Source organism: Bombus vancouverensis, chromosome 18 (assembly GCF_051014615.1).
Source record: "Bombus vancouverensis nearcticus chromosome 18, iyBomVanc1_principal, whole genome shotgun sequence".
NCBI lineage: Eukaryota > Metazoa > Arthropoda > Insecta > Hymenoptera > Apidae > Bombus > Bombus vancouverensis.
This window is the reverse complement of record NC_134928.1, coordinates 4,732,442-4,751,540: the sequence shown is the minus strand read 5'-3', so window position 1 is coordinate 4,751,540 and position 19,099 is coordinate 4,732,442. Positions and strand designations below refer to the sequence as shown.

The window sequence follows — 19,099 nt, the reverse complement described above, 5'->3', positions numbered from 1 at the left end:
AAGCGAATCATTATATAGCAGCTCCTAAAGCTGGGGAGGCGAGGAAAGCAATCGAGTCCAATTCCATGTTCACCGTCTCCGTTTCCATAGAGATCAACGTTCGAGATGTTTCGCGCGCTCGCGGCAAAATGAATGTTACGATGCTCAAACTTCTGTTCCTTTCACCAACTAGAAAAGGTGTCAGGCAGGGAAGAGGGGAAAAGGGAGGGGTTGAGACGGTGTTGTAACTACGGTGGCTAAAACAAACTACGCGATCGCACCTCTCCTTAAGTTCCACAAACCGCGAACATAGGACAAAATAGTATTGCAATGCCTGTAGCAGGGTCGAACAAGGAGAACGTGAATAAGAGCGGTTGTAGCGGCTTCTTTAACCGTTTCCACTTCCTCATACAAATTTTAGTGAAATTGTCGTGCACTCGAGGCTCTTCTCTTTGAGATGGGCGATCCTATTCGGGGACCATTCGAAAAACATTCGAGTGCCCATTGTACGAGTACGTCCATCTGTTCAGTATGATTTACCTCTTTGATGCACGCCCCCTATACTCCTTTACAACCTGGTAAATATCCGGGTACTCACTCCAAGTATCGTGTTAATAGAGGATGTAAGACTTGAATCAGATTTCAGATGAATTTTATTCTATATACTTTTGATGCCAAATGAAAATTCGTATGTATTTGCTACATTCGTGCATGTCGTTCTTTATGATAGTTTCTTTCGTTCGATTAGGGAGTCGATATTAAAAATTAATCCCAACTTGATATTTCTAATCTTCCTTTTTACAGCCAAAGTGCTCGAAATTCGCCGAATTTAAAGGGACAACACACAATGCACCATGATGTGTTATAGAATAAATTTATAAAATCTACTATTCTGTGAATAAAGCTAGCCTACTTTGTTGTTAGATAAATAATCCTATTGATAACTTATTTTATCTCACTTAAAACACTTCTGAAACAATGCACGTCTAAACTTCATGGTTGCGACACATGATTCTTTACAGTCTTTAATTAAATTTGTCAAATAGTTTCGTTTTTGTTGGAATACAACGATATTAATCGCATACAGATGAGGTGATTGATCGAACGCATTCTTCCCTTCGTTGCTCAGCGATATCTCCACTAGCGTGCGTTCGTGAGATGTACCGCGGTGGCTAGCACGTGCATGCTCTTTCGAGAATTCGGCGGAAGAAGCGTAAGGATATGGATGGAACATTGGGCACGTCGAGAAGCTACTAGAAGGTTCCGTGGCACATGTGACGCTACACAGACATCTACACAGGTCACACTCATTACTGCATAGAGAGTAGGGTTCAAAACCTTTTCAAGGGCCGTGGGTCACTAAGTCAGCCAGTCTGAGAATAACTAGCCAACCGTCTACATTCCACAACACACTTATATTTTCTGTAATAATTGTTTAATAAATATCACATAATATTATTTCAACACAAACATTGTGTCTTCCACAGATTATTAATCTTAATTCCGAGATTAAATTCTGACAGTTTTGAATAATAGAATTAACGAATATACAGTACATCTACTTCTATTTTCATTGGTAAATTAATTAATCCCACCTTTTTCATCTTTTTCAAAATAATAAAGCAAAATCTCTAGATATTCATCGAGTATTTCACTAATTGCATTAACCTCTTCTGGAATTTTTAGAGACTCGGTACGATTGTAATACACGTAATCGGCAATTTAAAGCAGTTTATTATACATTATGCGATTGGATTTACGATTTACGATTTCCGATTTCAAAACGCCTATGCTTAATGGAACAGTGGAGCAAAAAGCAGTCATTTACAGTTTCCTACCATGCACTCGCGTTTGAGATACGATTCGAAGGGAAACCATCAATACACCATAGGCATTGATAACATTACAGAATGCATTATTGATTAAAGCTTTATGTACCAAAAAAATCTTCAATTGTAATGTAGTATCGGGGAAAAGGGCCTAAGAAACATCGAGTTAACTATGAACAATGTCACGAGAGCCGAGGTGCCGTCGGGTCCATCAATGTGTCATCGGTCTTTTCAAGCGCATAGTTTCGTAGAAGGGGCCTACGTGACCCTGGCCACGTGTAGTGGGCCTAGGAAAAGACAAAGGGATGCTAGAACGGCCAGAATGCGAGTTGAGAAGCGCTGTGTGAGTTGAGAGATCACGGAGTGTGAATCGAGAAGTCAGAGAGTGCGAGTGGAGGAGCGGGATAGTATGATAATAAAACGTACGACGATATTGTAATCGGTTCTTTTGTTATTGAGTATCGCTTATTAAACTACACTAAACTCTAAATAAAACATCATTACTTGTCCTTACTCTAAGATCCATAAGTTATTACAGTAATGAAATTCATTTTACATATTGCATATTTTACGAATGGAATAATTTAACGTAGATTTTAAAGAATACTGTTCTAGTGCGTACTGTGATGGCGAGTTTAAAAAATATTCGTAGAATTGAATAAATAAAAAAATATAATCCTAGAATCGTTTGTGGAGGATTGGTCGAGGCACAACAGCAACATGAGGCGCTATCGATTTTTTTTACATTTTTTTTTTACAAAGGAGTTTATTGAGTCCAGAAAATACAGATTTTAAGTACATTATTCACAATAAACATGAATTTTTGTAATGGTATGTTAGACAAAGGTACCGATACGCGGCGGTACGACGTAGCCATGCTGTTTTATGTGTCGGCGCTTTACATTTTTTGTTGTATGATGCAGTTTTTGGATTTAAGCATCTTGGGAGCGGAGCTTTTTTTTAATTTTCTTTCTGTCCTGAAAAACTTGATCGCAAAACAGGACCCTTCGGTAGTTTGCTTTTTGGGTGCTGTGTAACTTTGGGGAGGGGTGGGATGAGAGGGGTGGGCGGGGGGGTGTCAAATAGAATTATTTACAAATATTTACAAATATTTACAAATATTTACAGTGTTTACATTTTACACCTGTGTTATGCAGTGTCAGAATTGAGTTCTGTCGGTTTAATGTTCTCTCTTATTTTGTTATGGGTTCTGTATCCACTAGTATTTTTTTGTGTTTTTTCTGTGTTTGCCTTTGGTGTCTTTCCGGGGGAGGGCCATGTTGTATCTCCATCTGGTGTCTGCGGTCTGTCCATTTATGTTTTCTTCGTAAAGTATGGTTTTGATCCCTATTTTTCTTTTTATGTGATATATTATTGGAATGTTGTTTTGGTCCTGGAGGTAGTTTTTTTTCGTCTAGGTATAGGAAGGCTTCTGGGGAGATGAGGCCTGTTGTCAGAGTGTTTTTGTAATATGCGTTGTTAGGAAATAGGCAGCTGAAAATTAAGCTGTTTTCTTTTATTTTTGCCGCTTGCGCGAAGTGGTTTCTTATTAGCTTCAGGATGTGACAGTCGATGCGGTGAAGGTTGGCTAGGTCGTATATTGTTTTGTTTTTTACATATTTTTTGAATCCGTTGTGTTCGGATCTGTACATACAGATACAGTACATACTCAGGCAAGCCCTGATGCATTTTCTTTCGAATATGCAGATTTTTTCCATCTGGGAGGCTGATATGTTGTACCAGATTAGGCAGCCGTAGGTAATGATCGGTCCGATTAGTGCTTGGTAGCATAGTATTTTTACTTTGCTCTCGAGATGTTTGGAGTAGAATAGTCTTTTTATTCTCCAGAACGCTTTATTGGCCTTAGCAAGTTGGGTTTCGGTGTGCTGCTTGTAGTTTAATTTGTAGTTGAGGCGGTTGAAAAGAGAGAGAGAGTGTTTGCATTTCGTCCCGTGGACTCGTCAGTAAGGCTATGCCCGGTAGTCCCTGCCTTAGACGTAGAGGGAGTCTCGCTAGGTGCGGTATTTATATCAATCGCTCGTATATTCGACCGCTAGCGAGTTAGACAGACAGACAGTTGTCGTCGTAGCCTTCTAGTGTTGGCGGTTGGTACCCGCGGATCGCCCGGGAGGTGTTGCGCCGCGTTGATGCCTCGACCTGTCGGCGTCCTGTTGATACCGATCCGCCACATAGTCTATGTTTACTTCTAGGTATTTTACGCAGTTTTTGTGTGGTATGAGTGCCCCTTTGTTTGCTTTTTCCCTTAGTTGGAATTTTCTGCAGTGTTCTCTTTCTGTTGGGCCGATTTCACTTAATTTGGGTCTGAACAGTATGGTTTCGCATTTGCTTGTGTTGATTTTTAGTTTCCATGCGTGGTAATAGTCGTATATTTTTTTCGAAAAGTTCTTGCAGTTCAGTTTTTATTGTCTTAGTTTTGCGGCCTGTTACGTAGATGATTAGGTCATCTGCGAAGGCGATGGAGCGTTTGTGGGTGGATGTATTGAGATTAAAGAGGTTTAGTAAGTCACTGTTGTAAATACTGAAAAGTAGCGGGGAATTTACTGTACCTTGTTGCAGACCGTTCGTTATGGAGAATTCTTTGCTTAATGTGTTTGAACCTTCGGTCATTACGAATGTTCTGCTTGTGACCATGTCCCAGACTATTTTAATTAGGTGTTTAGGAAGGTTTTTCTTGATCAATTTGTATATGAGACCTGGGATCCAGACTGTGTCGAAAGCTTTTTCGAGGTCTATTAAGCAGGCGGCTACTCGTTGTTTTGCGTTTAGGGCCCAGCAGATGTCCGATGTAAGTTTGTTTATTGCGTGAATTGTGGAGTGTTTGTGCCTGAAACCAAATTGATTTTCTGGGATTATGTCATTTTTTGTGCAGACGGAGGTTAGGGGGTTGTTTATGATTATTTCAAATACTTTGCTTATGTTGGGGAGGAGACTTATGGGTCGTAGATTTGCGGGTGGTGAGCCGTCTTTATCTTTTTTTGTAATAGCTATCAGTTTGGCTTTTTTCCATTTTCTGGGGAAATATGTGTTGTTTAGTGCATTGTTGAAGAGTACTGTGTAGTACCATTTTATTTTGTTCAGTAGGCGCTTGAGTAAAATGTTTGGGATGCCATCGAAGCCGGAGGATTTTTTGTTGTTTAGTTTGGAGAAGATTGTGTTTAGTTGATTGTAATTTGTGAAGTAGTTTATTTCTGGATCTGGTTGTTTGGGATTGTCTGCGGTGTTTTCGTTTGAGAATGTGCGGACTGTTTTGTTTAGCGTTTTGTCTTGTTCCATTTCATTTTTGAGTTTATTTGTTTCGGCGATGATAATTCTGTTTAGTTGTTCTCGGCCCATGTGTTCGTTTTGCGTATGTATTTTGGAAAAGTGGGTGCCGATGATGTCTAGTTTTTCTATTGTTTTAGGTATTATGAAGTTACCCTCGGTGTCTTTGATGGTGTTGTGTATCGTTATACCTGCTTCTTGGATGAGGGATGCTTTTTCTGGGGGCAATTTGAGAGGTGAGATGGGGTTTTGTCCTTTTGGTCTGAAGATTTGATTTATTTGGGGGAACATATTGGCTGAGTCGTTTTTGGAGATGTCTTTTATTTTATTTGTCCAGTAATGGTTTATAGAGTTTGCGAATTCTTGTTTCAGTTGCGCTTTTATTCTGTATAGTAGGTACTTTAGGAATTCTAATTCTTCTCTTTTGTCGTAAGAATAGTTAAATTTTATATTGTTTATTTTGGAGAGTATGTAGCTTTTATCTCGATGTAGCTCTTTTATTTTGTTGTCGATATAGGGCTCGCATGAATTTTTTTGTTTTATGTTTGGCACAGATTTTTGGAGAGCGATTTGTGTATGTTTTTCTATTTCGTCTATGAATGAGTCGATTTGTCTGTTTGTTAGGTTGACGTTATTGTAAATTTTTAGGTCGCAGTTTTGTTCGAGTATGTTTTGGAACTTTTTCCAGTCTGTCTTTTTGTAGTTGTACCTGGGTATCTCGGTCTGTGTTTCGAGTGTTAGGAGGTCAGATGTGTTCTTGTTTACGTGAAATATTAGGGCGTTATGTCACTGTCATAGGCTGAGGTTTTGAGGGTGTTATTTGGACGTAGGTTTTGAAATTTTAGTAGTGCATCTGCTAGGCATATGTCCAGGTATGAGTGTCCTTTTGGGTAAGAGGGTAGCTCGGAGCTGTATAAGGTTGTTTTGTAGTGAATGCTTTTATTGTCTAGCCAGTTTCTAATGAAGTTGCCTCTCGTGTTGTTTGTTTCGTTTTTCCAGCTTGTATGTTTTGCTTTCAGGTCGCCTGCTATTATATAGTAGTTTTCCGTTTTATTGAGCTGTAAGAGTTCGAAAAGTGTATTGAATTCGTCGCTAAATTCCTTCTGGTTTCCGAGGGTTGCGTAGGCTGCAGTGATAAACAAGTTTTCCTTATTGCTTATTTTTATTTTTATAATCGTTGTTTCTAGGATTTTGAAACTTGTTATTTTGTCATTTAGAATTGTTTTGTGTTTTATGGAGTTTTTTGTGAGGATTGTTGTTCCTCCTCCTTGGCTGGCGCTCGGTTTATCGTGTCTTATCATGGAGTAGTTTTTGAAGTGTAATTTGTGTTTTTTATTTAGTTTTGTGTCTAAGAGAAGTACGATGTCGGGCGTTTCTTTATTTATTAGGGTTAGCATACTGTATCTTTTTTGGATTGAAATTAGAGAGTTGGCATACTTGCTATTATTTTCAAGTGTTTTAAGTTTAATTTATGTGTTTTTTGCTGTAATTGTTGGTTTAGTGAATTTTGGCTATTCATCTTCTGCACTGTTAATAGTGCTGAAGATGGCGTCGATCCTTTCTTCGTGTGTTGATAGTGTTTTTTTATTTCATTTAATTGCGTTTGTTGTTCTTTTAACGCTTGTAGTATACTTTTTTTGAAGTCTTCGATAACGTTTATAATGCTTTGTTGGGGGGCTGTTATCGGTTGTAGTTGCGCTTTGGCTTGATGGCGGATTTAAGTTTGTTATTTGTGTTGTGTTTTCGATTATTTGATTTAGTTTTGTTTGTTGTTTCACTACGTCAGAGAACTTTAGTTCTGGGACGCATTTACGGCTTATTTGGGCAATTCGTTTTATCTTTGTTTCCTTGTCTTTTTTCTTTTTTTCAGCTAGCTTTTTGCGCAGCTCCACGAGTTTTGGACACCCCTTGTAAGACGCGGGGTGTCCGTGGGACGCTATCGATCCGCCTTGTCCTATGACACATGTGCCGCTACATCAACCCCCTACCAGTGAATAACATTTTTATTAAGTTATAATTTTAAAATTATTTATACGGTCTTCTTTGGTTGTCGTTAGTTTAAAAGTCACCGATATATCCTGTGTCAGACAATTTACGATTCTTACCCGAAACCTGTCTGCAACCAATCGGGAAAAAAGGACTCTACGTCCCGACAGCGTAACGTACCTATTCCTGGTGTTCTCTTCTGATGTTCGCTCGATGCTTACACTGTTATCGTCGTGAGAGTACGTTTGACCTACCGGAATCAGTAGGTCAATCTGATTGAAATAAATAATCATCTATTGAGATGAGAACGTGAAACCGGCGCTCGTATAAAGTGGAATTGAATCTAATACAGATCGCGAATTCTTTATAAGAATGCCGATGCGAACTCCCTTCGACGCACACACACGCGCCCGCGCTTTTGCTTTACTCTCAGCAAAAAAAAAATTTTTAAGTAGTAGTAGTAGAAAATATTTAAGTAATGTTTTACACTGACCGCTACCTGTTCATATTGAATACTATCAGTGACTTCACAGTCATACAACTACGGACTACTTGATATTAAATACAGAACCTTAAATAATGGCCAATAAAACAATATAAACTGAAGACGATATGCCAATATTTTTATTGTTTTATTGACTACTATTTAGAGCTTGAAAGAATGTACAAAAAAAAAAAAAAAATAGACATATTTCCGAAACCCATCTGGTAAATACGAATTATGAATAAATCTCCAGCTATGTAAAGTTTGGCGATTGTAGAAAATAGATTTACGCTTTTTTAAACACATTTGGTGCACAGTCACAGTAATAATACTAAATGGAATAATACTAAAATGGTAAAGGTTTCCAATGCCCCCAGACGTGCGATAAACGTGTTTATTCTACGTCTCGTCTATGTATACTGATATAAATACTTATTCTGTAAATAATAAATATTATATAATATATATAATAATATATAATAATAATATATAGAATATTTTTTCGACCACTCGCGGAGAAACGCGTTCGCGAGGAAGCACGCCAACGGGAGTCGTAAATTCCCGTTACGATTAGATAATCGACGCCACGAAATGATCGATCCCCTATTTCGATTAGGATAATAGAGGTGGTTAATTGAATATGACACTGATGTAACAAGGTGTGAATGACAGTTTATTCCAACAACTTCGTGAAGATGATAATTACGCTGGTGCATATGTATAAGATGAGTGAGTGACTGATCTTCGGGTATCAACCCGGTCGAAGGAATGTTGACTGTTTGAAGAATGGAAAATCAGTCATGTTCGGTGACGATGCTGTACCGGAGGAAAGCTAAGGATGGGTGCGTCTAGCGCACGGGACCATCGGATTTGTTGGTGACGATTTTGGCTAAGAGAGTGAAGGAAATAGGATTCGTTCTTAATTGGTTAAACGAAAGTTGGTGGACTAGGAAGGGTCTTAGCTGCCCTCGATAGAAAGTTGCTATTAGGAAGCATCGTACGTGGGAAAACCCAACTTTCCCTTGTCCAGCCGTGGTAGACAATAGTCCTTAGAAAGTTTTTTTTTTTTATTTATTTGTTGAAATTACAATCAATTCTCGCGTTGAGAATTTTCAGTAATTTTTCTGGCGTGGCGCAGTGACATGGCTGTTTATTTACAATAAGTTAGTACTTATTATAAATAGGTATAATTTATAAGTATTATAAGTAAGTGCATATGTTTAATTTGGATAACTAAATGAATCTAGCGTTTAGGTCTAGCGGGTAGTGCCTCTTCAGCCTGCGAATCTGGTCCGTCCTATCAAGTAGTCCAGTGATTAGGGGGTTTCGGTGTTTGTTGACTCTTTTGCTATATCTGTCGCTATATTTTGCTATTTCCTCTTTGACTGTGGGTATCCTGAGGTCGCGATGGATGGTTTCGTTGGTAACATACCAAGGTGCGTCTATTAAGGATCTTAGCGTTTTCGATTGGAAGCGTTGTAGTATTTCGATGTTGGAGTTACTTGCTGTTCCCCATAGTTGGATTCCGTTTGGGAAAATCCTGTAATACTTTAGCCTAGATTCTATCATAGCCGTAATTAAGCAATTGTTGTCATTTAATCTGATTGTAATTGTTCGAGATTTGTGATAGTGAGATTGGACTCGAGGTGACACAACTGGTAGCCACGGTCACGGGATGGACGTTTTGCCTGACGGAGGTGTGGAGTGGTTGTATGGTTGTCCCTAGAAATCACATAGAATTGTACTTTAGAGATGTCGATATAATGGGACACATGTTGTATTAGGAATCAATCTCCAGACAGAAACTGCCTAGCAACGGCGTTTGGATCTTTCTCGATGCTTACAACGAACGCGATTGTAAAGCGAGGAAAATTTTCATCAGACTGTTATTCGTGCGATCGCCTTGGAAAGTTACACATCGAGCAGTTTATACGGAGCGTCTCAGCAATCGTATTCTGTGCTTAAAAAGTATTCTACGCTTAGTAAAGAGTTATCCCGTTGACCGTGGATTCCTTATCGAACCCAAAAACGTTGTCAATTGCATCTTGCGTGTCTAAACACCATTGTTGTTCGTTAAACTTTGTAAAAGTCATTTTTTTGTACCTGTAAATATAATCTCTGTTGTACAAAACGATCGCTAATACAAATGAAGAATTGTTACGCGCCCTAAATTCTAGCGATAACCCGACACATATAACTAGGTTGTCGGTAAGTTACCGACCGCAAAAATTAACTGTCCATAGGGTTCAAATAATCATTTCTTTAACCAAATTTTAATTTCTTGAGCAATAAGATTCTCATCCTTAACGCTAAAGTATAAAACAGATATTTGGACAAATACTTTAACAACCAGTGGTATCTCATAAGTCTTTGACAGAGTCAACAGTAAGTACATGTGTGTGTGTGTGTGTGCGCGCGCGCGCGCCTGTGTATGTATGCACATATTTGCCATGTTCGTATACACAAATTTAAGAATTCCATTAGAGTGGGTAAGACTCCTAGGAGCCAGAAAGTATTTCTCGAGTAATAAAAGGACTTGAATCGATTTGTTAGACTTCGCCGCGCAGCGCTTCTTGTGTCTGCAGCACGATCGTGTCTATAACTAAACTCTATTGCATTATGTAAAACTACATTTCTTTAAACAACATTCTTTAAGTATCGCGTGAAATACTGTATGTCTACTTTAAATATATTGATGAAAATTATGAAAAGCAGTTTAGCTTACATTTTTTACCATTAGTGATAATGCAAACAAAGGTGTCAACAAATCGATGCCAGCGCTGCGACTAACGGCCGATTTGTAAAGCACATTTCCGAATATTAAGAGCATTACCCTCTCTACTGGAGTTTACAAACCTGTGTATACGAATGCGATGCTTGCAGTACTTATGATGCAGGAATAATCAGATATTCATTGACGTGTGTTGGTGTTGCTTCTTAGATGCATAGATATACATACATATATAACGTGCGTTTATATAGAAACGTGAACAAAAAAATTGTATTGGACATAACGTGAAGTTAGTCAGAAAATCTACTCAGTAACACGCATGCGCTGTAGCCACGTATGAACCTATCTGAACTGAGCGGCATGTTTGCTACTAGTGGAGAATGCCATTTTAATGCCCACAGTGCTGCACATGGTGGTGTCCGAGTTTGAACGGTATTTTCTCTCTCTGTGGATGTTTATATGTGTATAAAAAAATTTACATTTTATTTTGACGCGAAATATTAATAAAGGAAAACATGTTCTGGATACAAGTGAATAATAAGTGAATAATAAGAGACTGTAAACAACTTTTAAAATTATGTACGACACGTTAACCTGAAATATCTTTCATTGTCTTCTGCTTTTCATTGATTTCACGACTTTTTATCAAATAATTACAGTTTTGTTAAATATATTTGATAACTGTATCTCATACAATTTCTATATTCATTTACAAATTGCTACTGTTATCGTGCAGTTATGGCATATTTTAAGGAAAACGCGAATTGTTCTTTGAGGATATTATTAAAGTCTACTACTCACTAATCATAGATTTTCCTTGTGCACAGGCAAGCAGTTTGTCTAATAATAATAATAATTTCGTAAAGCAAATGGCTCGAGTGTTAGTTTACGTGCGGCCCGTTGATGCAATCTCCATGGATATAAAATTGGACAACAAAATGGACGTAAGTACCTTTTGAAACATCATTCGATAAATGAACTTTGACCGTATTGAATAATATATTTTGTTTCTATAAATCTTGGTTAATATAACATATTAAGCTAATGTTTATGTACCACTTTCTTTAACTATTTCAATATGGCAAAGTAAGATTTGCTTCTTTGGCCGTTGTGACGCAAACTTATGATTTGTAATAGAAATGAAATTGTTGAATTAATTGTTGAATTAAAAGGAATTTCCACGATGGTACATAAAATTTTGTATAATGTATCTGTCAATTATAAGACTACTTTAGCCAACGCGCTATGATCTCTTGCGCGTATGCTTTATATATTATGGCTCAATAATAATACATGGATTAAAAATACTAAAGTAATGCGGAATGTCTAGCATCGATGCAACCGTGCTTAGTATTGTTATCAATATAATATTTAATTGCTCCGTTTTAGAGTAATGAGTTTATGCGAATGTGATTATTTTACAATTAAATTTCATTTACATATTTTATTTTATAAAAATGTAAATATTGAATTACAAATGATTTTCATTAATATGTTAATATTTAGTACGCTGATTGTATTTGCCATTTGTGTTATTATTATTTGTTATTAATTTTCCTCGGCTTGTAGAATATAAAATTGATATTTATACATATATAAATATGTTTTATGTAATATTAGTGTAAATCGCTGTTGTATCGTGAAATGTTATCTATTTATTCGTACGATACCAAGTGAATTAATAAGAAAGATTAGATTTTCATCATATTAATGCGTCGAAGCATACGAGCGTTGAAACAACGTATGTTGTAAAAAATATGTTGCCGTATAATAGATTAATACTCACACATGTACCAGGAACGTTCATCACTGGAAACGTGCACTACCTGTTCACTGATGTATTTATATAAATACGGGCATTGGATTCAGCTGAGGCGTTTTGTAACGTATAACTTTAAATAGAGCAGGTCACACAAACGTATCGCTGGTTATTCGTTATCAGTTCGACGAGTACGTATTTTTTATGTATGTCCAGCGATTATTCTATAGCGAATAGTTGTATCGGAATGAAAACTTTTCTATTTTGTGCAAAGATTTTCAGATTTGTTTATTATAAATCATTTGTTATTGCAAAAATCATTTGTATAAATCAAATTATTTACAGTTTTTAACGCATTTCGATATCGATTCAGATTAAAAAGAAATATTATTGGAGTTTTACAACACAATGGTTAAGCATGGTTTACGCCACAGTCAAGAACAATCGCTATTTTTGAGAACTAGAAATTTAGCGCTTCGACCATCTGCGTGTCAGCACACTGATAGGACGTGAGTAATTGTTCCGCCAGCTCTGCAAAACAGACGACGCTCGTATGCCGTGACTTCTACGTACGTACGAAATGACTGTGAAACGTATGTCCGTTTTAACGTTCGTGTAACCTTATGCCCAGGTTTAAATTTCTGTATGCGTTATGAAAAATATTGCTGCTGTGAGTTTATATACAAAATTTTTCCGCACACAGTTATAACGAGGCACAGATACGCGTGTGCGTTTACCCGCGTGTATATATATTCTTATACAAATTGGCAACTTAGTGAAAGGGAGGAATTTTGCATATGTCCCTTACTGCCCGAACAGCATCGGGACAATAGTTCTAGTATAGTCTAACTTAGAAAATTCGTTGAGCAGCCTGTATAGCTGAAAAGTATCGTAATGACGCTACGCATCGACTCCAAAGTCTCGTGAAATGACATCAGTATATCAATATATACTTAATATATACCCAATGGCTTTTCCTACCAATTAAGAAAATAATATTACTTTCTGCATCGATGCAAGCCAATATACATCATAAAAGAACAAAAAACGTTGATGCGTTCATCGCATCAGTGTTTCGGCGTATGTAAGCACCGTTGACAGTCACGTTTTCCTTCTGTTTTACTAGTTACTACCATTGACTGTTTCTCACACCGGTTACTGATCGCAATTGATTCTACAATATTTTCCATCGAATTGGATACAAATATTTCTACTTTAAACAATTCATGGTGATTTTTGTAAACTTTTTGAGTTGTTTTTTTTATATTTTCATATGATATGGAATTTTTAGAGTTTTGCATGGTGTTTGTTGCTCTGTCGTATATTTCACTTCTTATTTATAATATACAATTTGTTAAACATGTAGAAGAACCGCTCGTTGCTTTGTACCAATTTGTTACCTTTGTTACCTGGAAGAATACATTCATGAAATAACGTTAAACAACCATGCTAAAAGTATATATGTTATATGTTAGTTGTATATATGTTAAGATATAGAAAGGATTCGGAAATACAAATAGTTTACTTCATTTCACACACAACAGCTATACTTATATATTACACTCTGACGACCTTGATAACCTTCCTGCACGCACGCTTGTTGTCAACCCTTCTGGAAACTTCTCACATCTGGCAACAATCTTTTGTCTCAACTAAGACCTGGACGCCCTCTAACGCTTACACACACATTCACATGTACAGTGTAAATGAATCATCTACCTAACAATATAGTCGACTTCACTACACAATAGTTTGAAAATATCGATCGGCCCTGTCCTATGGTAAATGTTAGGAGTTGAGGAAAAGTTTCTTAGCAATTCTAATGAAGCCGCAAATTTACACAAAATTTACACCGCTCGTCTTATGTATGTAGTATTCTGGATATGTGCAGTTATGTATTTCATGTTTTTAATGGTAGAACCTGGCTAACTCATAAATATGGCGTCATAAACCGTTCTTTCTACTATCTAGTTTTGTAGCTCTATACATAGCTTTCTATCCAATCCATGATATTTATGGCATGATTGGCTTCAATTACTAGATTAGGACTGTTTCATAGATTTTTCGTTTTTCAGAATGTTACGTTAGGTTTGTATATTTTTTTCAGCCTTCTGACTATGCAATAAGAATAAAAGAAGAGCCAATCGATCCAGAGATCTGCGATGATTTGTCGCCAGTTGATACGAATACAGGGAATGAAAATGAAACAGCGACGTTTAAAGGTGAATCTTCGGATGACGTTTATTGTGAATATGAAGAATTCGCGTTTCTTCAAGAAAGTACGTATCTAGAAAATAAGAAATTGGATCCTGATAAACGAAAAAGTACACATAAAGTACCTTCAAACAACAAAAGAAGTTGCAACGTTTGTTTGTTAAATTTTCAAACTAAACGTTTATTTGATCAGCATAACAAATTATATACCTGTAATGTATTTAAGTGTAATAATTGCACTGCGATTTTCACTATGCATATTTCCTTGATACGTCATTTAAAGAAGCAGTGTTTAAAGAAGCAATTGTCTAGATATGGATGTAATTTTTGTAGCCGAAGGTTTTCCTATAAAAGACATATCCAATCTCATTTATTCCATGCGCATGGGAACGCAATATTTTCTGGTGAAAGCAAAATCACGAAAACATCTCCTGAATCGTTAGAAAAGTCGAATCATTCGGACGGTATAGTCATGGCAGAATCAAATACTTCACACAGTCCCTGCCCAAAAAACGTAAATAGCTCAATAAATATACCTTTGATACTATCTAATAGTTCAAACAGTACACCCACCGAGGGTTCGAACAGCAATATCAAGTCTACGCACCCGAAATGGTTAAACGATTCGCATGGTACAGCTTCGAAAAGGATGAAGCAGACCGTCCTTACAGACTTCATATCGCCGTACAAAGACAAGCCGAATGACAAATGGGTTAGCCCGGAAAATTTTATCGATACGGAGAATATTCCTGTTACTGCGACTATTATTCCAATTTCAACGCTCGACACATTTAGTAACAAGACATCAAAGGCTGCAGAAGTTATTCAGGTGTCTACTTCTGTTGAGCGAATCGCATCTCCTGTTAGGAAACGACCATTTGTTCAAACTCATGTGAATTTAAAAACAATGATATCTTTATTAAAGAACGAAATAAAAGCTGAACCTGGAAGCCCTAATACCTCGCACAATACGCCTTACAACCTTAGGTCAGTGAAAAGATCTTCTTTATATGATTTTTACGATTTATTGGAGTTTGAGACCTTTGGAAGATCAAGACAATCTTTTAAAAGAAACAAGTTCCCCTATATATTTGACCAAGATAGAAAATCTGCACCTGAAGCTAAGTATAAAGAATGCGTAGTCCGTTTGGAGAAATGCGACAAATTCTTGGAGCCTACTAGTTTTGTGTCAAACGAAGACGAAGACGAAAGCGAAAAGGAAAAGGAAAACGAAACGAAAACGAAACGAAAACGAAAACGAAGACGCTTTCAAACAAGCAGTATCGAAAAATGTGAAAGAGGAATTTAAAGGTTTTCGTGAAACAAGCTCGACATGTAACTTGCCTTTGAAAGCTGACACGATTGCGTCAAAGCGATTCAATGAATTTGTAAAATCTTTCGCTGATACATTAATCGTACCTCAGCAAGAATCGGTTGAATTTCAGAAGAACTTTAAAGTCTATCAACAGAAAATAACACAATGTCATATTTGTAAAAAATCGTTTTCTTCGAAGGAAAACCTGCACGAGCACATGAAATTGTTCCATACGATTTACATTTCGAGTATATGCAACGCGCGTTACATGTCCAGGAATAAGTTACTAACTCATTATCTGCGCCAGCATATTGTGTTTAAACGAAGGGAATGTTGCGTGTGTTATGAGAAGTTTGACACGTCGGCATTGTTGAAACGACACATGATTTTGCACTGTTTGAAGACCATAAGATCAAAAAAGGACGCTTCACCGGTTGATGTTGAAATAAATTGCAATGCATTCAAGAAACAACACAAATGCAAAGGTTGTCGCAAACGATTTTGGCTATACTCATGTTTGAAACATCACGAGAATGTATGTCGTCGAATGAAAGTCTTAAGGAATAAACAACGTGTACCTTGTGTAAACCACTTGTCTCGGTCTTTGAAAGAACCAAGCGACATGGAACTCGGCATAGTACAGTCGCCTGATTTGGAACAAATGTCGGATGTTTCGAGTGGGATGACAAGATCTTCGGAAAATTATTTGACTGCGAGTACGCTTATTGCGGATGATACTTTCTCTTCGTCATTCGATACAGCTGCAAAGTGCAGAAGGTTACTTAATGGGATTGCATGCGTAAAGGGTCACCAAGCGGACAAGATGAACAGAACAAAGTTTCCTTGCACTACTTGTGGAACACAATTCCGAACATTTAAAAATTTGTGCATACACGAGCGCACCTATCGCCAAACAGCCACAGAAAAGTGTAACGTTTGTAACACGATGTTTTCCACTAAAGGATTCTTACAGTTTTATATACTTGCTACTCATGCGCCTTCGTGTTAGGTGAAATACAAATTCTTTTGTAAGTTCTGCAATCAAGGATTTGTTAAGAAACAGAGGCTTCAAATTCACGAACGGCACTTGCATGTTGGGCAAGATTCTAGGCTGGTGCTGAATTCCGATTGCGCTGTGGAAGATAAACCAATCTGTAATATATGCCATTTTTATTCGAATCCTACGAACGTTTAGCCGAGCATGACACGTATTATAACAAGGGCAATGATTTTATATGCGCAATATGTGGTAAATCGTTTCAAGGAATGTACAAGTTTTATCATCACAACAAGTTGGAGCATTATCCGGACAAACCATGGAAATTGTACCCTTACAAATGCGATACTTGTATCGAAAGCTGCAGCTACGAATCACATCTCCACGCACATAAACTACACGTTCATTCGCACGATTCGCCCGCTGACGAGGCGCGCGACCGCTATACATCGGATCAGACTTTTCTCATGTGTTCATGATTCTTTGGATAAATTAAGATAATCATAAAATAAAAGCATAGAGAATATTTAATTCTTTGATTTATAGGTCGTTTTAAAATCAATTTTCACACTACTATACTGAAGAATCGGCCTAGATTGAGACGTACAATAAACACGCCAAGTACACACATACGAAGCAAATGATTTCAAAGTGTTCTTTAAGTCATGTATTCGCATTTTCCATGACACGCATGAAATGTATCGATATTTGTTGAAATATACTTTACAAGACAAATCGACGCTTCTGACCTAGTACGAACTGCGCTCGACTCACACATCGAGCATTGAGTGAAGTTTGGTTGTCAGCCTTAGGCGCTTCCTCTTCATTGTTTACTAAGTGCCGCTTGAAACAGCTTAATGAAAATTATGATAGATCGAGTAATAAATTTGTCTACTTTTCTTTGAACGCGTTATATTTATGTGCTTTCATATACGTATATGTTCTGTGTGTGTGTGTGTGTGCGCGCGCGTACATGCGTGCGTGCGTGTGTATTTTATCAAGTACGTTGATCACTACCCTATTTCATTATTGTACAATTTTTTGTAAAAGGGAGTTTTTCGTTCGACGTGCGCGTTTGCGGATCTTCATATTTTATAAATTGTTTTTGGTCAGCGTAAAAATTTGAAGGAGTTAGAAAATAAATGAAGCGAGGGTAAGTAAACGTTGCAATTTCTTTTCTTAATTGATCTGATATTGGTCATGTTTCTGCTATTGCAATGTTTATTCGCTATGATTATTCGTTTAAACGTCCGCTCGATATAATAATTACAACATCCGTTAAAAAATGGATAAACCTATTATTGAATTTGATATTGAGATTTAAAAAAAATTCATTTCGTTTATCACGCGTGGAATGATTATATAATAAGTTTCATATTTGACAGATGACTAATTTAAATATGGATCGTAATTACAATTTTCATTATGAGATGATGTACTTACTTACCCAGCTATCGATTAATGACGTCGAATGATAATTGTACGGGAACGATAATGCTTTGTAATGTGCAATTAAACTATTACGTTAAATATTCAGTTAATAAATGTTTCAATTTCCATCACAGTGCCGGTCGTACAATACGATAATCGAGAGGAACATGAGACCAAGAACGATATGTATCGCAGAATGAAAGCGCGAATGAAAATTGTCGTATTAGAATTTTTATAAAGAAATAAGAATTGACGTTTATATAACAGAATAGTTGCAGCGCGTAATCGAATAAATTGGTTGTTTCACACCGGGAAAATGAACTATTTTTACGAGCTTTCACCGGTTCTGCCGTACAACGATACGAACAGTTGTGCAGTTATAAGAGCTAACGTTTCTATTTTCTAAAAATTAGAAAGCTGGTAAACTTCATAGATTGCTCGGGAAATTTGTAGATTTTAGTATATGTACGATATGTACTGTTTTTAAAAGTGTAGGTATTCTTTAATAAATTACATTTTCCAGAAAATAAGTAAACTCTTTCCCCGTGTAAACTACGACATTCGTACAACCTTTGTTGCTGTACGAACCAACACTCTCGCATTCGAAACGTTGTGTATGACTCGCGTTAATTAAAAGACGCGACATGAAGTTAAAATTATGTCTTTGTATACTCGGGACTCGAAATAGGGTGAACTGGTACCATTGAATACAGCACTTTGATTCGAGACGTTTTGTACAAGCAACGTTAATTAGAAGATTGAAGCTACCTTTTTGTTGAACCATCAACTAGAAAATAACGATGTATTTGTCGGATTATGCTGTTTCATCCTGTTTTCACCGCGATGATCAATCAGTAGTGACTGCGTTAAAACAAATCCTCTCTATGGAAACATGAAGCGTCTTTGTGTCAGAAGAAATAAAATTTTACAAATTCTGTCAATAACCTGGATTTTGAAATTTAAACCGAAGCTCCTATCGAATTTAATTTGAAGTATGTTAAGATGGATCGTTCGAGTGGAAAAGAAGAAAAGAAAAGTACATCGAATTAGAGGAATTCCAAAGAGAACTCCACCAGTTACAATCTCGAGTAA

General features: G+C 36.9%; 1 long non-coding RNA gene and 1 pseudogene across 2 annotated transcripts; one reads left to right on the top strand and one right to left on the bottom strand.

Annotated features, from left to right (window-relative positions):
• Positions 1–8,154: 8,154 nt before the first annotated feature.
• Positions 8,155–12,166, bottom strand: LOC143303992 (uncharacterized). The gene is made up of 3 exons (XR_013060662.1): positions 12,078–12,166; positions 9,405–9,663; positions 8,155–9,282 (listed from the first exon to the last, which is right to left on the bottom strand). It is a non-coding gene; the product is annotated as an uncharacterized LOC143303992 (long non-coding RNA).
• LOC117159841 (uncharacterized) lies at positions 10,309–18,108 on the top strand (annotated as a pseudogene). The gene is made up of 2 exons (XR_013060651.1): positions 10,309–11,235; positions 14,158–18,108. The product of XR_013060651.1 is annotated as an uncharacterized LOC117159841 (transcript).
• Positions 18,109–19,099: the final 991 nt, after the last annotated feature.